At 36.6% G+C, this 24,454-nt stretch overlaps 1 long non-coding RNA gene across 5 annotated transcripts; it reads left to right on the top strand.

Annotated features, from left to right (window-relative positions):
• The first annotated feature begins 6,533 nt into the window (after window positions 1–6,533).
• Window positions 6,534–23,263, top strand: LOC112728172 (uncharacterized). 5 transcript variants are annotated; one of them, XR_011868884.1, is made up of 10 exons: window positions 7,740–8,536; window positions 8,973–9,066; window positions 9,786–9,926; window positions 10,487–10,611; window positions 10,702–10,773; window positions 10,909–10,958; window positions 11,088–11,313; window positions 22,363–22,485; window positions 22,682–22,757; window positions 22,951–23,263. It is a non-coding gene; the product is annotated as an uncharacterized lncRNA (long non-coding RNA). The 5 variants fall into 5 exon arrangements; XR_011868885.1 differs by lacking the exons at window positions 7,740–8,536; window positions 9,786–9,926 and adding an exon at window positions 6,534–6,670; XR_011868887.1 differs by lacking the exon at window positions 9,786–9,926 and having other exon boundaries at window positions 22,729–22,757.
• The last annotated feature ends 1,191 nt before the right edge of the window (window positions 23,264–24,454 follow it).

Here is a 24,454-nt window from a genome sequence, read left to right as displayed (position 1 = left end):
CAGCTCTTCTTTGAGTCTCTCAGCCATATTCACTTCTTCCACCAAGGAATCAATGATATCAATGCTCTGCACTCCTCTGGAGTGTCTGGATGCTTCATGGCTTTAACAACATTTAGCACAAACTCATCCTCACTGACTCTTAGTGTTACTTTCCCTTTTTTAACATCAATGAGAGTTCTTCTTGTAACTAGGAATGGTCTTCCTAGTATAAGAGTTGCACTCTTGTGCTCATCCATTTCCAGTACCATAAAATCTGTAGGAAAGGCAAAGGGTCCAACTTTAACAATCATGTCTTCAATCACGCCTGATGGAAACTTAATAGAGCCATCAGCAAGTTGAAGACATATGCGGGTTGGTTTCACTTCGTGAGTTAAACCGAGTTTCTTTATTAATAAAACTGGTATCAGGTTGATGCTTGCCCCAAGATCACACAATGCAGTTCTTGTGCAAGCATCACCCAAAGTGCAGGGTATAATAAAGCTTTCAGGATCTTTGAGTTTCTCTGGTAAGCTTCTTTGAATTACTGCACTGCACTCTTCAATGAGGAAGACTATTTCTTCCTCTCTCCAATCCTTTTTATGGCTTAAGATATCCTTCATAAATTTTGCATAAGAAGGTATCTGTTCAAGAGCCTCTGCAAAAGGAATCTTGATCTCAAGTGTCTTGAGATAATCCGCAAAACGGACAAATTGTTTATCTTTTTCGCTTGGCGAAGCTTTTGGGGATATAGCATCTTGACCCTGTATTCATCAACTTTAGTTGATGCAGGTTGAATGCTTATGAAATTAGTAGGGGGGTTAGTAGCTTGCTTAAGAAGGGTGTTATCAGCACTTGTATGTGTCTGACTACCCTTATTTGGGCGTTCAACGCCCTTGTTGCTACCCTCTTCCTAGCGTTCAACACCAGGAACAATGTCCCATGTTGGGCGTTCAATGCCAAGTGTAGGTATCTCTTCTTGGCGTTGAATGCCAATGATATTCCTCTTTGGGCGTTCAACACCCTTAGAGATGTCTTGGACATCAGTCTAGTATCCTTCTGTGAGTTTTTCTTCCCCTGATCTTCTATTACACTGAGGTTGGGTGTTTAGTACTTTTCCACTCCTCAGTTGAATGGCCTGACTGCTGCCTTGTTTGACTCAACTGGGCTTCCACATTCTTGTTAGAAGCCTGAGTTTCTCTCAAAACCTCTTGCAATTCCACCAGTTGCTGGGCAAGGGCATGTAATTGCTGAGTCAATGGACCATCCTGTTTTGGAGGGTTAGATTCAGTAAATATTGCCTTAACCTCTCCTTTCATAGAAGTCTCAGCAGCTGAGTACAGATGCTGATTACGGGCAACTATCTCAATAAGCTCGTGAACCTCTTCAATTGTCTTTCTCATATGTATAGAGCCACCAGCAGAATGGTCTAAAGACCGGGCCATGTATTTAAGGCCATCATAGAAGATGTCTAATTGCACCCATTCTGAGAACATTTCAGTGGGAAATTTCCGGAGCATTCTCCTATACCTCCCTCAGGCATCATGAAGAGATTCATTGTCCTCTTGCTTGAAGCCCTAGATATCCAGTCTTAACTGGGTCATCTTCCTTGGAGGGAAGTATTGAAGTAGAAACTTATCTACTAGCTACTTCCATGTTCTCAAGCTAGATTTGGGCTGGTTATCCAACCACCTCTTTGCTTGGTCTCTTACAGCAAAGGAAAAGAGTAGTAGTCTATAAACATCTTGATCCACTCTTTCAATGTGTACCGTGTCAACAATTTGTAGAAATTAAAGTTTGTTAGAAACTCAGCAGGTTCTTCCTGTGGAAGTCCAGAGTACTAGCAGTTTTGCTGCACCAGAATAATGAGCTGAGGATTGAGCTTAAAGTTACTTGCTCCAATGGGAGGTATACTGATACTTCTCCCATAGAAGTCAGGGCTGGGGGACATGTAGGACTCCAAAGTTCTTTTGAACTGTTTATTCCCATTTGGGTTCATGGTGAAAAAAAGGTAGAAGAAAGAAGTAAAGAGAAAATAGAATTAAATTATTTTTATTTATTAATTAAATTTGAAAATAAAATTTAATTAATTAAAAAGATTTGAAAGTTAGATGATATAATTTGAAAAAGAAGAGAGAGAAAGAGAAGAGAAATTTTCGAAAATAGAAGAGAGAGAAATTAGTTAGGAGGTTTTGAAAAAGAAGAGAGAAAAAACAACAAACTAATTAAAAAGATTTAAAAACAAGATAAGATAGATAATTAGGAAATATTTGAATTTAAAATTAAAAAAATATAAAAAAAGATATAATTTTAAAAATTGAAATTAGGAAAGATAAGATAAGAATTTAAAAAGATTTGAAAAATATTTAAAAGAGATAAGAATTGAAATTTGATTTTTGAAAAAGATTTGTTTTTGAAATTGAATTTGAAACAAAATAAGATAAAGATTTGGAAAAGAAGTTAAGAAGGATAAGATTTAAAAAGATTTGAAATCAAAATAAAAAAGATAGTTTTAAATTTAAAAAGATTTAAAATTTAAATTTTAAAAGGAGGTTAAGATAAGGAAGAATAAAATTAAAAGAAAAGATTTGAAAATATTTTAAAAAGATATGATTTTAAATTTAATTCTTAACTTGACTAACAAGAAAACACCTAATTTAAAATTTTTGAAATCAAATATGCAATATTTACGAAAATTAAGGAGGTATAAGAAAAGATATTTTTTATTTTTGATTTTTGAATTAAATGAGGAAAGAGAAAAACAACTAAAAAACACCAAATTTAAAATTTTTAAATCTAAAACACAAAGTTTTTGAAAATTAAAAGAGAAAAACACCTAAAAGACACCAAACTAAAAATTTTAAGATCAAAACAAGGAAAATGAATAAGAACAACTTGAAGATCAAGATGAACATCAAGAACACTTTTCGAAAATTCAAAACAAAAAGTGATCACACAAAGGACACCAAACTTAAAATTTGACACTAGACTCAAACAAAAGACACTATTTTTAAAAATTTTTGAAAAAAAGAAAGCAAAAAATTCTAAAACTCAACAAGAACAAGAACAAAAACTTAAACAAGAACAAAGATTAATAAAGAAAACAAAGATTTTTGAAAATATTTTTGATTTTTTCGAAAAAAAAGAAAAATAAAAGACTCGACAAAATTAAAAACAATACCTAATCTAAGCAACAAGATAATCCATTAGTTTGTTCAAACTCGAACAATCTCCGGCAACGGCACTAAAAACTTGGTGCACGGATTCCCACACTCCGTACAACTAAACCAGCAAGTGCACTAGGTCGTCCAAGTAATACCTGAGGTGATTCACGGTCGATCCCACGAGGATTGTTGGCTTGGATCAAACAGTCGTTATCTTGTAAATCTTAGTTAGGCAGATAGAAAATTTGTTTGATTGTTTAAATGCATAAAAGTAAAATAAATAAAATGTTACTCAGTTGATGGTGAATCTAATGATAAGAAGATGGTTAAGCCTTCAGAGATGCTTTTGTTCTTCTGAATCAATACTTTCTTACCATCTACTCCAATTGTGAATGACTTCTTCTATAGCAGGTTGTATGTGATCGACGCTGGTTTGAGCAGCCGCCAATCTTCCTCTAGGCTGAACACCAAGTTTAGTGCGCATCCAGTCTGAATCAGGGTGAAGCTCCTGCAGTTCATTCCATTGGTGATCCTACTCAAAATACCACAGACAAGGTCGAATCTTCCGGACCAGAGAATATTGCGCCTTGGTTCTAGCCTTTACCACAAAGACTCTAATCTCCCCACACCTCGGATGAACTGATGTCTTGAGAAGTCTCCAATGAAGTCGTGGATTAGCAATCTAAGAAACGTACCCTCAAGCTAGTGGTTCATTGATATCCGATGAAAGATGCTCGCTGAACTCATGTAGAATAGAGATAACTTTGTGCCGGTTCAACTCATTCATAAGGTTGAAGAATGAAGATGCATCTTAGGAGAGGATCAAACACGAATTGAGATAGAACAGTAGTACTTTTATTAATTCATAAAACTCAGCAGAGCTCCTAACCTTAACCTTAGGAGGTTTAGAAACTCATACTGTAAATACAATGACAGGTTCGAATGTAAAAGTGGAGAAGAAGTTCCTAAACAAGGGTGATCTTCTCCTTTAAATACTAAACTAATGACTAGAAATTATAGAAATATGATAGACTTAAGCTTGTAGTGCGAAAATCCGCTTCTGGGGCTCACTTGGTGAGTGTTTGGGCTGAGCTTAAGTGTCTCCCACGTGCTAGGACTCCTTAGGGGCGTTGAATGCTGGCCACCTCTCTGTGGGCATTGGATGCCAGGTCTGGGGTAGATGGATGGCGTTAAACGCCAGTTTTGGGTCTTTATTTTCGAAGAAAAGTATGGACTATTATATATTTTTTGGAAAGCTTTGGATGTTAGCTTTCTATAGCCGTTGAGAACGCTCCATTTGGACTTGTGTAGCTCCAGAAAAGCTCTTTCGAGTGCATGGAGGTCAGATCCTGATAGCATCTGTAGTGCTTTCTCTGTCTCTGAATCAGACTTTTGCTCCATCTCCTCAATTTCAGCCAAACATTACCTGAAATTGTATAAAAATACACAAACTCAAAGTAGAATCCAAAACTGTGAATTTTACACTAAAACCTATGAAAACATAATAAAACTTAAATAAAACATATTTAAAACTATATGAAAATAATGTCAAAAGGCATATAAAATATCCGCTCATCAATAAGCATATTTAAAAAAAAAACAAAGAAGAAAATAATATAGTATAAGTACAACAGATTGAACGTCGAAGAGGATAAATGAAAGGTCTTACTTGAACTGGCGGCGAAGGGGAGGAGAAGAGTAGCAGCGAACCAAATACCAGAGAGGAAGAGATGCAATTACACTATAACAGATAGTTAGAAAGGTAGAGAAAATTGTAGTCGCAGAGCTAGAGAGCCAGAGAGGGGTGGAGGGTGGCGGACGATTTTGTCTCTGGCAACGACAGTTCCCCTCGGACTAGGTGTCAGGCACGTGATGACAGTTCTGCGGTGACCTTGAGAGTTAAATGTGTAAGCAGTGAGAGGGAGAGGATGGCGTACGGTGGTGAGAGTGGACATGGGTGACAGAGAGAAGAAGAAGGAAAGAATATGAGAGAAGGAGAACGACGACACAGAGAAGAGAGGGTTAGAGGTAGGGTTTTTTGAGAACATATATATATATATAGGGGATATTTTAGTCATTTTGTATAATAAGGATATTGTAGTTATTTTATATAAAAAAACACTAATTTAAATCGGTATAAAATTTGGTTCACCTAATTTTTTATTGAATCAATTTATCCGGTTTATGACAAAAATAATATGATTTAACTGATTATGTGTGTGGCAATTTGATTGGTTGAAATAAAATAATTTTTAGAAAAGTTATTTTGAACAACTTTATGTGAGCTCTATTAATTAATCACTTAAATGAAGTAAAATGTTAAAGGTTAGAAATATAATTATTCATGTGTCTATTTTTATCAGTTTAAATTTTTAGAAGAAATAGTTTCATAATATAGTATTAGAACTTTTTATGACCTAAAGATTTAGACACTACAAGATTCTTATTAATTGGTGGAGGTTTTTCAAAACCTCCCCAACATCATCTATTTGTGACAATTTATAAAACTCCCAAAAATAAAAATTCCAACATTTATATAGTTAAAACACCCACACATTTAAAGGCCCAAACAAATACTCAAAAGCCCATACTAAAAATACAAACTAGGGCTTGCTTCGAGTGAGATGGAGAGTGAGCAAGACCTAATCGAAACCTTAATTTATAGCCGTCGACGTGCCATCGCTGCCGCCATTGCCACCATCACCGCTACAGTTATTCATCTCCTTGCTATTGGCGTCAATGCCACCACGTGCTTTGACAATTTCTTTTCTCATTGTCTCTTCTGTCGATGCATCTCCTCAAGTTGTAATACGGTAACTTTTGAGTTCTTCTACATTTTTTTGTGTATTTCTATAAAAACTTTTTTTATTGTTATTTTGTGATCTCTTTTACGTTAATTTAGTTTGATAGATTACTTCTCTTATTTTAAATTTCACTTGTTACTTTTACGATTATTAATTTAATTTTTTAAAAAAAATAGTATCATGGCACTATATATTACTGCATGCACCTAAACTATATATTATTATAAGTTACATAATATCAAAACATGTACAGAGCATTTTTTTTTTGTTTTTTCGAAACTCAATGACTTTAAGGGGCAACCAAAATTAATTTATGGTTTTAGTTATACGAGGGGACACCCTTAAGGTGATTTAAAAGGACATGAATTAAGTAACAAATATATCAATTCTGAAATTTTAAGCCTTTATAAAACTTCATGCATGGTATATCATACATTTGCATTTCCAAAACAAAAAGAAGACACATGGCTAGAAATGGTGGTGTGACCTATAAACAAATAACACGTTTTTTCATTATTATTGTTGGATTTGTTATTTGTGCTATCATTGTTGAATCGTATGACAATATTCCAAAATACTATTATGGTCTTAGAAAAAAGGAATATATGCTGGAAGTTTGTCTTCAAAGATGCAAGAGCCGCTATAGAAATAATCCGAAAAAGAAGAAGGATTGCATTAAGAGATGCAATGCTAGGTATGGTCCTCGGGTGGAAAGTTATAACAATGGTAAGTATTTAAATTTTAAATTATTATATTATATTAATTATCTAATATTCATATTTGGTTATATGAAAAATTTTCCACTCATTGGTGAGTGTTAACTGATCAAAGATACAAATTATATAGGATATTCAACTATATGATACAAAATAAAAATTAAAACAAAATCATGGTACTTTATTTAAGTCGTTTATCATAATATTTATGAGTTCAAATAGGAAGTTAATATTTTTCAACTGACATATGAAATAAATATTTGGGTTAATTGAGATTTACTCCCAGAATCGTAGATTATGTGATCTTTAGCCCTTAATCTTTAAAAATTTAAATGTTAATTTGCGCATTTTTAAAGTTTAAGGGCTAAAGTTGCATGTGACCCAATAATAATGTTCAAGAGAAAAAGTGCAACTAATCCAAAATATTTCAATAGTTTAATTTATTTTTAATTTTACTTTGTGTTCCATTTTGGTTTCCGTGTTATATATATACTTTGAGCTTGAAGTATAGTACTCTATAGTCTATATATACTAACACTATTGTTATGTGAGAGAGAATTTTTTTCAAATAGTCATGCTAAAAAAACCCTAACAATTTTTTTCTCTGCAGGCATGTAAGAATTAGAATTTAAATAAATCTTTAATTTCAATACATAAAAGAAGATTTGAGCACCTCATCGATCAGACCAGAAAATGATTCACATTGCAATACCGGATGTTTAAATTACTTTCTTATTATTTCAGTTATCCTTTAGGTTTAATAGTTAAATTGTGATATAAGGCAATAGTAGCCATTAGACTACAATCAAACGTAATAAAAAATTGTGAAGTGACGAAATTTCTTTTACATGCTCATCCAATTTAAAATTTATTTAGATGAATAATCACAAATGAAGAAATATCGCACATTGATCAAATTCGAAAGCGATTCACGAAGTTGATTTTTTTAATGCATAATATTTGTTCAAAATTTTTGCGACCATCCGAATTTCGTAGCTTCCGAGATGATGGGGCTTCTTTCACCAAGTTGATTAGAGACCGAGAGACAATTTATAAAGACATTCTAATACTTAAGATTTATTTGAATGAATAAATAATTTTTAACCATCTCTTTTCTTTGTCGTTGCTTTCCTATTTTTAGATTTTCTCTCTCTCCTTTCTATCACCTTTTACACTCTCATCGCTGTATGCCACCCCCTTTCATTGCCTACACGTCTAACTCTCAAGGTAATCGTAAAATAGTCGTCGCGCACCTGACACCCAACTCGAGGGGAATCGTCGTCGTCGAAGGCAGAGTCGTCCGCCACCTTTCTCTCCTCTCTTGCTCTCTGATTTTGCAACTACAACTTTCTTTACTTTTCTAACTATCTGCGACAATGTGACTGCATCTCTTCCTCTCTAGTCTCTAGCCACTACAAAAAAAGAGGCATAAAATGGCAGCAACATAATGGAAGTTCTACAAAACCGCCGATATATTCATAAATTGAGGCAGTTTATGCGGCTACCGTAATTCACTGGTAGGAAACAGCGGTTTTTTGGTGCTTTTGGCGGTTTTAAACGCCATTACCTGCTCCTGCTCCTGCTTCACTGATATAAAAAGTAAAAACTCTTCTATTTCATTAATAAACGTTGTCTATTTGATCGAGCCTCCATCCCAATGTGAGAAACCAAGAAGTTCCTCCATCGCAACATGAGATCTGCAATCTCATCCACGAGGCTCTCCTCTGGCGGCAAGCTCCTCCATCAACGCTTTTCTTCCAGCTGCGATCTCCTCCATCAGCGTTTTACTTCAATTGATGGATCTGCTGTGTGATTTTTTCTGCTCCACCGTGTTGTCCTCTGTGAATCTTCTCCGTCTCCATCTTCGTTGAATTAGGTTTATATACAAATCGACATTCTCTTTTTTTAATTACTCATATTTTGTTTTGCAAATTGTTACTACTTCTATTTCTGTAATTTTAGGTTTTGATTTTCTTCCTTGTTAGCAGAAATTGGGGGTAAAGTCTTCATGTAATTTCTTCGATTTTTTCTTACATGCGTGTATACAAATTTGTATTCTCTTCGCGGTTTTGATTTGTAAATATGCTTTCGGTTGGTGCTTTACTGATTTGCATAGCACGTATTTGATGAATTGCTTGAATGCTTATTTTTTTGTCTATGCATTTATTCAATCATTGTTGTATGTGACATATCTCTTTTGCAGACAAATTAACAAATTCTTTTATTAGCTTGAAACTTGTTTTTGTGCTTTGTTAAGTTATTTGCTTTAGAGAACAATGAAGTTGTTAACAATGAGGTTGTTTTCTGTGTAGATGATGAAGATAAATTGATTTGGAACTATTTAAAAGATGGAAGCTACCTAAATAAGAACCACTTGAAGATAGACATCATCTTTTCGTTCATCTAGTGAGTATTAATATGCTGAACTTAAATAGTGTTTGCGACCTTGAAATAATTAGTTTAAATTTTTTGATATTTATTGTTGTGAGATTCTTTTTGTTAGTATATAGACGATCTGTAAAGAATTTTGCAAATATTTATTTATTGTGATGCAATTTATCCTATAATTTTAGTAAGTAAACTAATACCAAATTTATCTAAGTTTCTGTTAATAGAAAAAGCTGAATAAAGTTGCTAGTAATAAGGCCGAATTTATGTTGTTATACATGTGCAGTTTACTGGATAGGATTGGAAAGAAACAAATGCTTCTCTTTTGTGTTGCCCCTTGTGCTCTTGTCTGCTCGTTAAAAAGTACCCATTTAAAAAGAAGTCACTTTTAGATAATTGAGTTATTCACCATGTTTCCACAATTAAGAGTTTAAGACTATATATGGTACTTTCCTAGCTCACTGATGGTGGTTTCAATTTGCATTGTTGGTCCATGTTTAGACATTTTTATAGGACCGGAGGAAGTTGAAAACTGCAAGTAAAAATAATTGTTAAAATAAAATTGTTAAATAAAGTACAAGAAAGATGAGTTTGATTTTGATTGTACAAGAAATTGTTAAAATTTTAAGGTTAGGTGGAAGTAATGAAGAAGGGGTTATTCAGTTTCAACAAGTAATATAAGTTGCACAAGATAAATGATGCATATATAAATATTTTACAATTTTCAAATCATGTAGGAATTTGATCACTATGGACATTTAATTATGTGCTGGCTGGTAATAAACTTTGTAAGGGTTGTTTATCACTATTGCACACTTTGTTAGTAGCGGTGACAATGAACCATCCAGAAGCAGAACCATGTGCAGGATTCACGGCCGGTAAATTAAAAAAAAAATATTGAGAGTCTTAATTTATTTTCTAATTGTTTTTTAAATTTTACCATTAAAAAATTTTTGAACTTTTGTTTATCTTTTTAATATTTTGAGAGTGCTGTTAGGAATCATTTTGAGGAGGCATGGTGTTGGTGTTTGAATATGGAAGAGAAGAGAAGATGAAAAAATGAATAATTGAATGAAGGAGAAAACAGAGTCAAATATAAGAGGGAGAAAGAAAAAAGAAAGTGTATTCTAAAATTCTAAATCAAGTTGTGGTAGCTAGTTTTAGTTTACCAAAAACATGACTATCACGTTACTTCCATGGTTCCATGGCTTTCTTGCTAGTGCTCACTTAGTGTGGTTTTTTCATCCCTTGTGTTACAGGTATATAAAAAAATACTTTTATGTATATTTCACTTGATTGATTTCATGTTAAAGCTAGCATTAGATGTATTTCTTTTTTAACTTTCTTGAAGCTGTATCTTTTAATTTTGAATCAGCTAATAGATGTTATTTTTCTCTTTATTTTTGCTGTAATTATTGAATACCACTACAAAAAAAAGGGCACAAAATGGCAGCAACATAATGGCGGTTCTATATTATTGAACTGTATGGACTTGTCATTCAACAAAGGTTTAAAAGGTCCTCTGTCTCCAGAGATAGGAGACTTAAGCAATCTGAATATTCTGTAAGATTCCTTAAGAAACAAGATCCATTTTCCTTATATTCACAAAAAAAAAAAAGCATACTAATACTTTCTTTCCTTAATTTGTGTCAGCATCTTGGCTGGTTGTAGCTTCAGTGGCAGCATTCCAGATGCATTGGGAAATCTTTCACAGCTATCCTTCTTGTAAGAACTCATGAGAAGCACAAAGAAGTGCTGATGCGGCAATTATAGATGGCTTGAATTCCAAAAGCTTTATCTTTGCATTAACATAGCATAAGAAGCAATCACTATTATTCATTATTATTTGGTTTTCTGCAGGTTTGTTCATTGGTATTGACGATCCATATGAACCAGCAAGTAGTTATGAAGTATGTATTTCAGTATTTATATGTAGTTGTTATGTTGTGTGTATACCTGGTATCTTTGAAGGAGAAAAATACTAATTAGCTGAGAAAGCACTTCGAATGCACTTAGTCCTTTTTCATTCTCTGCACCAGCAAATTCTAGATTTGCCTTTAAGAATATTGATGTCATAGCTGTGGTATCCATGACAAAACAATTAAGGAGAATCCATAAGGCACTGAAATTACTTGGGTGATCTTGCTTGTTTACAAAGGACTGTATGGCGAAGATGACTCAGTGAAGCAAGAGTTTGCAGCAGCTTCTAGTTACTATTTACAAGCTAATTCTCTATGGCCTTCTAGTGGAAATCCCCATCATCAGGTACTTTGTGGCATTCTTCAACTGTTTGTGCCTCTGATTTATTTTTGGTAGATTAACATCTCATATGCGAAGTGTGCCTTATAGGTATTTGGTGCACGAATTGTGAATCACACTTTTCACAACGCGTACCACTAACCAGCAAGTGCACTGGGTCGTCCAAGTAATACCTCACGTGAGTAAGGGTCGAATCCCACGGAGATTGTTGATTTGAAGCAATCTATGGTTATCTTGTAAATCTTAGTCAGGAAGTCAATTATGTTTATCAGTTGAATTGCGAATAACCAAGAGAGCATAAATTAAAGGTTACTTGTTGTGCAGTAATGGAGAATATGTTGGAGTTTTGGAGATGCTTTGTCTTCTGAATCTCTGCTTTCCTCTGTCTTCTTGTTCACGCACGCACGTCCTTCTATGGCAAGCTGTGTGTTGGTGGATCACCGTTGTCAATGGCTACCTTCCATCCTTCCAGTGAAAACTATGCTCACGCGCTCTGTCACAGTACGGCTAATCACCGGTTGGTTCTCGATCCGGTTGGAATAGGATTTACTATCCTTTTGCGTCTGTCACTAACGCCCAGCCTTCAGGAGTTTGAAGCTCGTCACAGTCATTCAATCCTTGAATCCTACTCAGAATACCACAGACAAGGTTTAGACTTTCCGGATTCTCATGAATGCCGCCATCAATTCTAGCTTATACCACGGAGATTCTGATTAAGGAATCTAAGAGATACTCATTCAATCGTATATAGAACGGAGGTGGTTGTCAGGCACACGTTCATGATTTGAGGAGGGTGATGAGTGTCACAGATCATCACCTCCATCACAGTTAAGCGCGAATGAACATCTTAGATAGGAACAAGCGTGTTTGAATGGAAAACAGAAATACTTGCATTAATTCATCGAGACACAGCAGAGCTCCTCACCCCCAACAATGGGGTTTAGAGACTCATGCCGTCAGAGAATACAAATTTTAGATCTGAAATGTCATGAGATACAAAATAAGTCTCTAAAAGTTGTTTAAATACTAAACTAGTAGCCTAGGGTTACAAAATTTGGATAAACTATGATGGATGATGCAGAGATCCACTTCTGGGGCCCACTTGGTGTGTGCTGGGGCTGAGACTTAAGCAATTCACATGCAGAGGCCATTTGTGGAGTTGAACGCCAGTTTTTATGCCAGTTTGGGCGTTCAACTCCATCTTTTGATCCTTTTCTGGCGCTGGACGCCAGAATTGGGCAGAGAACTGGCGTTGAACTCTAGTTTACGTCGTCTATCCTTGTGCAAAGTATGGACTATTATATATTGCTGGAAAGCCCTGGATGTCTACTTTCCAATGAAATTGGAAGCATGCCATTTCGAGTTCTGTAGCTCCAGAAAATCCACTTTGAGTGCAGGGAGGTCAGAATCCAACAGCATCAGTAGTCCTTTTTCAGCCTGAATCAGATTTTTGCTCAGCTCCTTCAATTTCAGCCAGAAAAATACCTGAAATTACAGAAAAACACACAACTCATAGTAAAGTCCAGAAATATAAATTTTTCCTAAAAACTACTAGAAATAGACTAAAAACTAACTAAAACATCCTAAAAACTATATGAAATTAACCCCAAAAAGCGTATAAAATATCCGCTCATCACAACACCAAACTTAAACTGTTGCTTGTCCTCAAGCAACTAGACAAATAAAATAGAAGACTAGTAGGTTGAGAAGCAATAATATCTCAGAGTTTTTTTGCATGAAGCTCAGATTCTAATTAGATGAGCGGGGCTAGTAGCTTTTTGCTTCCGAACAGTTTTAGCATCTCACTTTATCCATTGAAGCTCAGAGTGATTGGCATCTATAGGAACTTAGAATTCAGATAGTGTTATTGAGTATCCTATTTCAGTATGATGATTCTTGAACATAGCTATTTTATGAGTCTTGGCCGTGGCCCTAAGCACTTTGTTTTCCAGTATTACCACCGGATACATAAATGCCACAGACACATAATTGGGTGAACCTTTTAGATTGTGACTCAGCTTTGCTAAAGTCCCCAATTAGAGGTGTCCAGAGTTCTTAAGCACACTCTTATTTTTGCTTTGGACCTTGACTTTAACCGCTCAGTCTCAAGTTTTCACTTGACACCTTCACGCCACAAGCATATGGTTAGGGACAGCTTGATTTAGCCGCTTAGGCCAGGATTTTATTCCTTTTTGGCCCTCCTATCCACTGATGCTCAAAGCCTTGGGATCCTTTTTATTACCCTTGTCTTTTGGTTTTAAGGGCTTTGGCTTTTTGCTCTTGCCTTTTTCTTTTTTCTTTCTTTCTTTTTTTTTTTCTGCAAGCTTTGTTCTTTGCTGCTTTTTCTTGCTTCAAGAATCATTTTTTTGATTTTTCAGATTCTCAATAACATGTCTCATGTTCATCATTCTTTCAAGAGCCAACATATTTAACAGTCTTAAACAACAAATTCAAAAGATATATGCACTGTTCAAGCATTCATTCAGAAGACAGAAAGCATTGCCACCACATTTAACTAATTAGAATTTCTCTTATTAAAACTCGAAATTTTATTGCTTCTTATTCAAAAGATCTACTACTTTATTCATGTTTGCTGATGATGAGAAAAATAAACTATAGCTTAATTGGAGATAAAATCAAAATAGATACTAATTACTACTATATGACTCCTAAGGTAAAATTAAAATAAGAACAGTTATCACAGAGTTAAGGCTAAGATTAGAACTCAACAACCTTGAGGTTTGGGAAGTGGATGTTCCTCTAGTCTGTGAGGTGCTTGGTCCTTCAAGAGAGAATTTCTGGCGCTTCAGTTCCTTTAAATCATGCCCTTACTCCTCTTGGAGTGGGTTGTTTTCCTTTAGGGGCCATGATCTTAGTGATCACGGATAAGCACACCAAACTTAGAGCTTTGCTTGTCCTCAAGCAAAAGAAAAAGAAAGAGATGGGTAGAAGGAGAGCTCCTCCCCACCATCCTGGCGTTTGAACGCCCAAACACTGCCTGTTTTGGGCGTTCAACGCCCAAATGCTGCTCTCCTGGGCGTTCAACGCCCAGTTGTTGCCCTTTTCTGGCGTTGAACGCCAGATAGCTATCCTTACTGGCGTTTTCTTGCCAGTAAGCTCCCTATCTTTGTTTTGTGTGTAGATTCCTTCTGTAACCCTGTAAACTTATGCAAATGATTCTTTACCTTAGTGTCAGTGAACTTTATATAAACAAATAAAAATAAAAATAGGGCAAAATGCTTAGAGGATTATTGCCCCATGGCTGGGTTGCCTCCCAGCAAGCGCTTCTTTATTGTCTTTAGCTGGATCTTGCTGAGCTTTTAATCTAGCTTCAGCCTTGAGCATTCTTGCTCAATGTTGCCTTCAAGATAATGCTTGATTCTCTGTCCATTGACAATGAACTTCTTATCAGAATCAATATCTTGAAGCTCCACATAACCATATGGTGACACACTTGTAATCACGTATGGTCCCCTCCACCGGGATTTCAGTTTCCCGGGGAATAGCCTGAGTCTAGAGTTAAACAATAGGACCTTCTGTCCTGGTTCAAAGATTCTAGATGACAGCTTTCTGTCATGCCATTTTTTTTATTTTTCTTTATAAAGCTTGGCATTTTCGAAAGCTGTGAATCTGAATTCTTCTAGCTCATTTAGCTGGAGCAATCGTTTTTCTCCTGCTAATTTGGCATCAAAGTTTAGGAATCTGGTTGCCCAGTAGGCCTTATGTTCCAGTTCCACGGGCAAGTGGCATGCTTTACCATACACGAGTTGGTATGGAGAGGTCCCTATAGGGGTCTTGAATGCTGTTCTGTAAGCCCACAGAGCATCATCCAAGCTCCTTGCCCAATCCTTTCTACGGGTATTTACTGTCCGTTCCAGGATTCTCTTTAATTCTCTGTTAGAGACTTCAGCTTGCCCATTGGTTTGTGGATGATATGGGGTGGCCACTTTGTGGCGAATTCCATACCGAACCATGGCAGAGTAAAGCTGTTTATTGCAGAAGTGAGTGCCCCCATCACTGATTAACACTCTAGGGACACCAAACCTGCTAAAGATATGTTTCTGGAGGAACTTCAGCGCTGTTTTAGTATCATTGGTGGGTGTGGCAATAGCCTCGACCCATTTTGATACATAGTCAACTGCCACCAGAATATAAGTGTTTGAATATGATGGTGGAAAAGGTCCCATGAAGTCAATTCCCCATACATCAAACAACTCTATTTCCAAGATCCCTTGTTGAGGCATGGCGTAACCATGAGGCAGGTTACCAGCTCTTTGGCAACTGTCACAATTACGTACAAACTCTCGGGAATCTTTATAGAGTGTGGGCCAATAGAAGCCACATTGGAGGACCTTGGTGGCTGTTCGTTCACCTCCGAAATGGCCTCCATATTGAGATCTGTGGCAATGCCATAGGATTCTCTATGCTTCCTCTCTGGGGACACACCTACGGATAATTCCGTCTGCACATCTCTTAAAGAGATAGGGTTCATCCCACAAGTAGTACTTTGCATCAGTAACTAATTTCTTCTTTTGTATTCTATTGTACTCCTTGGGTATGAACCTTGCAGCTTTATAGTTTGCAATATCGGCAAACCATGGTGCTTCCTGAATGGCAAATAGATGCTCATCAGGGAACGTCTCAGAGATCTCAAGAAAGGGGAGGGACGTCCCTTTCACTGGCTCTATCCGGGACAGATGATCAGCCACTTGGTTCTCTGTCCCTTTTCTGTCTCTTATTTCTATATCAAACTCTTGCAGAAGCAATACCCATCTGATGAGCCTGGGTTTTGAATCCTGCTTTGTGAGTAGATATTTAAGAGCAGCATGGTCAGTATACACAATCACTTTTGATCCTACTAAGTATGATCTGAACTTGTCAATGGCGTAAACCACTGCAAGTAGTTCTTTTTCTGTGGTTGTGTAATTTTTCTGGGCATTATTTAGAACGCGACTGGCATAATAAATGACATGCAGAAGCTTGTCATGCCTCTGTCCCAATACTGCACCAATGGCATGATCACTGGCATCACACATTAACTCAAATGGCAATGTCCAGTCTGGTGCAGAAATGACTGGTGCTGTGACCAGCTTAGCTTTCAGCGTTTCAAACGCCTGCAGACATGCTGTGTCAAACACAAATGGCGTGTCAGCAGCTAGCAGATTGCTTAGAGGTTTTGCGATTTTTGAAAAATCCTTTATAAACCTCCTATAGAATCCTGCATGCCCCAAAAAGCTTCTGATTGCCTTAACATTGGCAGGTGGTGGTAATTTTTCAATTACCTCTATTTTTGCTTGATCCACCTCTATTCCCTTGTTTGAGATTTTATGCCCAAGAACAATTCCTTCAGTCACCATGAAGTGACACTTTTCCCAGTTTAAAACTAGGTTGGTTTCTTGGCATCTTTTCAGAACAAGTTTCAGGTGATCAAGACAGGAGCTGAATGAATCTCCATATACTGAGAAGTCATCCATGAAGACTTCCAGAAATTTTTCCACCATATCAGAGAAAATAGAGAGCATGCATCTCTGGAAGGTTGCAGGTGCATTGCATAGCCCAAAGGGCATCCTTCTATAAGCAAACACTCCGGATGGACATGTGAATGCTGTTTTCTCTTGATCCTGGGGATCTACTGCAATCTGGTTATAGCCTGAGTAGCCATCCAAAAAGCAGTAATAATCATGACCTGCTAGTCTCTCTAGCATCTGGTCTATGAATGGTAAAGGAAAATGATCCTTTCTGGTAGCTGTATTGAGCCTTCTGTAGTCAATACACATGCGCCACCCTGTAACTGTTCTTGTAGGAACCAGTTCATTTTTTTCATTATGAATCACTGTCATGCCTCCCTTTTTTGGGACGACTTGAACAGGGCTCACCCAGGGGCTATCAGAAATGGGATAAATAATCCCAGCCTCTAGTAATTTGGTGACCTCTTTCTGCACCACTTCCTTCATGGCTGGATTTAGCCGCCTCTGTGGTTGAACCACTGGTTTGGCATTATCCTCCAGTAAGATTTTGTGCATGCATCTAGCTGGGCTTATGCCCTTAAGGTCACCTATGGACCACCCAAGAGCTGTCTTGTGTGTCCTTAGCACTTGAATAAGTGCTTCCTCTTCCTGTAAATTTAAAGCAGAGCTTATGATCACTGGAAAGGTGTCACCTTCTCCTAGAAATGCATATTTCAAGGATGGTGGCAGTGGCTTGAGCTCCGGTTTAGGAGGTTTTTCCTCTTTCAGAAGAAAGTTCAGAGGCTCTTTCATGTCCCCTGAATCCTCCAAATCAGGCTGAACATCCTTAAAGATGTCTTCCAACTCTGATTCGAGACTCTCAGCCATGTTGATCTCTTCTACCAAAGAGTCAATAAGGTCAACTTTCATGCAGTCTGTTGATGTGTCTGGATGCTGCATGGCTTTGACAGCGTTCAACTTGAACTCGTCATCGTTGACTCTCAGGGTTATTTCCCCCTGTTGGACGTCAATGAGGGATCGTCCAGTTGCTAGGAAGGGTCTTCCTAGAATGAGAGTGGCACTCTTGTGCTCCTCCATTTCCAGCACAACAAAGTCAGTGGGAAAGGCGAATGGCCCAACTCTGACAATCATGTCCTCAATCACGCCTGATGGGTATTTAGTGGAACCATCAGCAAGTTGGAGACATATCTGGGTTGGTTTAACTTCTTCAGTTAAGCCAAGCTTCCTGATAGTGGATGCAGGTATTAGGTTGATGCTTGCCCCAAGATCGCATAAGGCTGTCTTGATGCAATCACCTTCCAATATGCATGGTATCAGAAAACTCCCAGGGTCTTTAAGCTTTTCAGGAAAGCTTTTCAGAATGACTGCACTGCATTCTTCAGTGAGGAGAACTCTTTCTGTTTCTCTCCACTCCTTTTTATGACTCAAGATCTCTTTCATGAACTTGGCATAAGAAGGTATTTGCTCAAGTGCCTCTGCAAAAGGAATCTTTATTTCAAGAGTCCTTAGATAATCTGCAAAGCGAGCAAATTGCTTATCCTGCTCCTCTTTCCGGAGTTTTTGAGGATAAGGTATCTTGGCTTTATATTCCTCAACCTTAGTGGTTAAAGAAGCCTTTTTAGAGGGGTTGTTATCAGCACTTGTGTGTGTCTGATCCCTCACTGACAATTGAGTACCAGAGTCAGAAGCTGGAGTGACGTTAGATGCCAACTCACTGTCTGTTCCTGGCGCCTGAACGCCAGAAATGTGCCCATTTTGGGCGTTCAACGCTGGATTATGCCCCCTTTGGGCGTTCAACGCCAGATTCTTGCCCATTTCTGGCGTTGAACGCCAATCCTGCCTTGTTTCTGGCACTGAACGCCAGTTTTGGGCATGGTCTGGGCGTTCAGCGCCAGCCTTCCACCCATTTTCTGGCGTTTTAGTGCCAGAATTATTTTTCCCTGGGCTCTTACTGTCCTCAGGGGAATCTTTGGTGGGTCGCTCATTTCTTGAATTTTTGATGCCTTGAGGTGGGGTATTTAATGTTTTCCCACTTCTTAATTGAACTGCTTGGCATTCTTCTGCTATTTGCTTTGATAGCTGCTGCTTTGTTTGCTTAAACTGTTCGTCCATATGTATATTAGCTATCCTTGTTTCCTGTAACCTGTCTTTGAATTCAGCTAGCTGCTTTGTTAGAAAATCTAATTGCTGATTGAATTCAGCAGCTTGTTTTACAGTACTGAATTCAGCAGTTACTGTTTTAACCTCTTCATTCATGGAAGGGTTGCTGCTTAGATACAGATGCTGATTCCTGGCAACTGTATCAATGAGCTCTTGAGCTTCTTCAATTGTCTTTCTCATATGGATAGATCCACCAGCTGAGTAATCTAAAGACATCTGAGCTCCTTCTGCAAGCCCATAGTAGAAGATGTCTAACTGAACCCACTCTGAAAACATTTCAGAGGGGCATTTTCGTAGCATCTCTCTGTATCTCTCCCAAGCATCATAAAGAGATTCATTATCTCCTTGTTTAAAGCCTTGGATGTCCAGCCTTAGCTGTGTCATCCTTTTTGGAGGGAAATATTGATTCAGGAATTTTTCTGTCAGCTGTTTCCATGTTCTTATGCTGGCCTTAGGTTGGTTATTTAACCACCTCTTAGCTTGATCTTTTACAGCAAATGGAAACAGTAATAGTCTATAGACATCCTGATCTATTTCCTTATCATGTACTGTGTCAGCAATTTGTAAAAATTGTGCCAAAAACTCTGTAGGTTCTTCCTGTGGAAGACCGGAATACTGGCAACTTTGCTGCACCATGATAATGAGCTGAGGATTCAACTCAAAGCTACTGACTCCAATGGAGGGTATGCAGATGCTACTCCCATATGAAGCAGTAGAGGGGTTAGAATATGACCCCAGAGTCCTCCTGAACTGTTCATTTCCACTTATGTCCATGATGGATCTATGGATATAACTTGGACTGACTTATCTTTTTATTTATTTTATTTTATAAGAAGTAAATACTTAAATAAAATAAAATAACTAAAAAGAATTTGAATTTTTGAAGTTAAAAAAAATTTTTTTTTCGTAAAAAAAAAGATAAAAATAATTAGTTAAAAAAAACAGAAATTTTTGAAAAAGAGGGAAGATATTTTCGAAAATTAGAGAGAGAGAGAGAGTTAGTTAGGTAGTTTTGAAAAAATTAAGAAACAAACAAAAAGTTAGTTAGTTAGTTGAAACAAATTTTGAAAAGATAAGAAGTTAGGAAGTTAGAAGAGATATTTTGAAAAGATATTTTTGAATTTAGTGAGGAGAGAGAAAAACAATAAGATAGTACAAGATTTAAAATTTTTAGATCTAATGCTCCTTGTTTTTGAAAATTTTGGAGGGAAAACACCAAGGAACACCAAACTTAAAAATTTTAAGATCAAGACACAAGGAAAACTCAAGAACACTTTGAAGATTCACAAGAACACAAGAACATGAAGAAAGAACACCAACCTTAAAAATTTTTAGAAAACCACCAAAATTTTCGAAAACCAAGGGGGATTCAACAAGAAAACACCAAACTTAAAGTTTGGCACACAATTTAATAGAGAAAATATTATTTATGAAAAAGAAGGTTTCGAAAAGAGTATAAAAGATTCTAACCCAATTACCAAGAACACAGATTAACGCTCTAGCCAAATGAGTTATGGGACCTTCAAAAATTTTAAGAAAGATTATTTTTGAAAACACCAAACTTAAAGTTTGGCACAGGATTTAATAGAAAAATTATTTTTGAAAAAAGTTTTTAAAAAATTATGATAGCCAATTATCATGAACATAAACACCACGTTCTAAATAACTGAGCTATAAGTTTAAAGTATTTTAACAAGGGATAAATAATGAAAGACTCTAAACCAAAAAAAAGAAAGATTTTTCCTAATCTAAGCAACAGAATAATCCGTCAGTTGTTCAAACACGAACAATCCCTGGCAACGGCGCCAAAAACTTGGTGCACGAATTGTGAATCACACTTTTCACAACGCGTACCACTAACCAGCAAGTGCACTGGGTCGTCCAAGTAATACCTCACGTGAGTAAGGGTCGAATCCCACGGAGATTGTTGGTTTGAAGCAATCTATGGTTATCTTGTAAATCTTAGTCAGGAAGTCAATTATGTTTATCAGTTGAATTGCGAATAACCAAGAGAGCATAAGTTAAAGGTTACTTGTTGTGCAGTAATGGAGAATATATTGGAGTTTTGGAGATGCTTTGTCTTCTGAATCTCTGCTTTCCTCTGTCTTCTTGTTCACGCACGCACGTCCTTCTATGGCAAGCTGTGTGTTGGTGGATCACCGTTGTCAATGGCTACCTTCCATCCTTCCAGTGAAAACTACGCTCACGCGCTCTGTCACAGCACGGCTAATCACCGGTTGGTTCTCGATCCGGTTGGAATAGGATTTACTATCCTTTTGCGTCTGTCACTAACGCCCAGCCTTCCGGAGTTTGAAGCTCGTCACAGTCATTCAATCCTTGAATCCTACTCGGAATACCACAGTCAAGGTTTAGACTTTCTGGATTCTCATGAATGCCGCCATCAATTCTAGCTTATACCACGGAGATTCTGATTAAGGAATCTAAGAGATACTCATTCAATCGTATATAGAACGGAGGTGGTTGTCAGGCACACGTTCATGATTTGAGGAGGGTGATGAGTGTCACAGATCATCACCTCCATCACAGTTAAGCGCGAATGAACATCTTAGATAGGAACAAGCGTGTTTGAATGGAAAACAGAAATACTTGCATTAATTCATCGAGACACAGCAGAGCTCCTCACCCCCAACAATGGGGTTTAGAGACTCATGCCGTCAGAGAATACAAAGTTTAGATCTGAAATGTCATGAGATACAAAATAAGTCTCTAAAAGTTGTTTAAATACTAAACTAGTAGCCTAGGGTTACAAAATTTGGATAAACTATGATGGATGATGCAGAGATCCACTTCTGGGGCCCACTTGGTGTGTGCTGGGGCCCACTTGGTGTGTGCTGGGGCTGAGACTTAAGCAATTCATGTGCAGAGGCCATTTGTGGAGTTGAACGCCAGTTTTTATGCCAGTTTGGGCGTTCAACTCCAGCTTTTGATCCTTTTCTGGCGCTGGACGCCAGAATTGGGCAGAGAACTGGCGTTGAACGCCAGTTTACGTCGTCTATCCTTGTGCAAAGTATGGACTATTATATATTGCTGGAAAGCCCTGGATGTCTACTTTCCAATGCAATTGGAAGCATGCCATTTCGAATTCTGTAGCTCTAGAAAATCCACTTTGAGTGCAGGGAGGTCAGAATCCAACAGCATCAGCAGTCCTTTTTCAGCCTGAATCAGATTTTTGCTCAGCTCCTTCAATTTCAGCCAGAAAAATACCTGAAATTACAGAAAAACACACAACTCATAGTAAAGTCCAGAAATATGAATTTTTCCTAAAAACTACTAGAAATAGACTAAAAACTAACTAAAACATCCTAAAAACTATATGAAATTAACCCCAAAAAGCGTATAAAATATCCGCTCATCAGTATTGTATGCCATTTTGATAAGTATTTCTTCTTCTTCCTCTTCTTTTTAGCTTGCCTTATTGGCTTCATATTCTGAGGATGAGCTGGCAGCTGCTTATCATTATTTTAGGAGTTTGGTTGTGGAGAGTCGATTTTCAACTGCCAGAGATAATTTGATTGCTACATTTGAGAAGGTAATGAGACCATGGAGGATTTTTTTTTCTTATTATATTGTTTCATAAGAGTTAATTTTTATCTTGTTCTTTTTTTTTGTGATGTGACATAGCTTTTTATCTTACCGTATATTTTGCTTGTGCATAGAAGCAACAATTGTGCTTTTTGACTTGATCTTCCCATATTTTTTTCTCTGTTATTTTTTTCCCATAAAAGCTCTACTTGCAACTTCTTTACCAATTCGAGCAATTGTACTTCTACAGAGCTCCTACAAAGAGCAGCAAGACCACAGGTTAGTTAATCGAAGTGACGAATCTACCGGTGTTATACACGATGTTTGATATATGCTAACTGTTTTTGTTGCCTATATCTCTATGCATTAGAATAAGAGATTTGAGCAGCTTCATTATGTATGATTGTTATTGCTGCATTTGATTTTAGGATTAAATAATCTGAATTCTTGCAATCTATTTTCATGATTATAGGTTTGCACAAGAGGAAGCAAATCTCATCCAAAACGACACGTATGTTACTTTATGCAATTTAATCAGCACTAAAATGTGTTTGTTGAGTTGAAGCTTTGAAGGGAAGGATTTTTAGTACCATAGTAAAAACAGCACTTATTAGATGGTTTAAATACATTATTAGATATTAACATAGTTTAGAGAATTGGATGGTAGATTTGACTGATTAGTGTTTATTGCAATGCTTGTATTTTGCTAAGTTTAGTAAGATAATGTTTTGTATAGGAGTTATTACTTCTGATTTTCAATAATAAAAAATTATATATTATATTAATATTTTGTTTATGAGTTATATAATATTTTATTTATGGATTATGATTTTTTGCTATTGTAAAATTTTAATCATAAAATTATTTATTTAACGCGATAAAAATGACGGTAAAAATTATTTTTTCAAACGATAAAAAATGTCACTGTCAGGGTAAAACAGCATTCAAAAATGTCATTTTAACTAACCAAAATGCTACTATTAGGGTAAAAATGGCGGTTCAAAAATTCCGTTTTAACCAATCAAAACGCAACTTTGTCAGGGTAATAATGGTGGTTCAAACCGCCGTTTTAACCTATTCAAAAATCGCCATTTTAACCCTGAAAATAACGGCGGTTTGAACCATCGTTTTAACCAACCAAAACGCCACTCTATCAGAGTAATAATGGCGGTTCAAACCGCCATTTTAACCTATCCAAAAACTACCATTTTAACCCTGGAAATAACGGCGATTTGAACCACCATTTTAACCTATTCAAAAACCGCCGTAATAACTAGAATGGCGCCCAGAATTACGGCGATTTACCCAAAAAAACCGCCGTTTTTACCAGAATTTTTTGTAGTGAGCTCGCTGCTGCTCTTCTCCTCTTTTTCGCTGCCAATTCAGATAAAATTTTATAAGAAGAAACTAAAAAAAATACTAGAATTATATTAACACTTCATGACAGGAGCTAGCCTTGGTCACAGATCTTGACTTGTCCTGGACATCCTATAAACAAATTTTGTGCAAAATGATGAAAAGATTGCAAGCAATTTTTACCAGATAAAATATAAAAATAAGAAAGCACAATACTTCATCTAAAATTTTTCCTAAACAAGTCATACATACAAAGTGATCTACTCTTACTAATTTGAACATACTAAAGTTTGAGCAAAGCATATTATATACTTATTTCCCTTTCTATTTCGTCAATTAACTTATTAGAAAGTTGACTAAAATGGAAAAACAATTCAAGACTTATTTCAATTGCATTCACACTAGAATCTTCTTATTCTTTGTCCTTTTTAAATGGTTTTTGAATCACATTTCTTTCTCCTTTTTTTCTCCTCATTCTTTGACATGACAAGCAAGTGTATTGTGATAGTAAGCCATTAAATTAAATGAGACCATATATCAAACCCCTATAAGATGTTGCACTAAACAATAGTATAAGAGCATTTCATAATCAAATTAATAAATTTAGGACCGAACAAGGG

This window comes from Arachis hypogaea, chromosome 12, assembly GCF_003086295.3.
Source record: "Arachis hypogaea cultivar Tifrunner chromosome 12, arahy.Tifrunner.gnm2.J5K5, whole genome shotgun sequence".
NCBI classification, from domain to species: Eukaryota; Viridiplantae; Streptophyta; class Magnoliopsida; order Fabales; family Fabaceae; genus Arachis; species Arachis hypogaea.
This window is presented reverse-complemented; position numbering and strand designations above follow the sequence as displayed.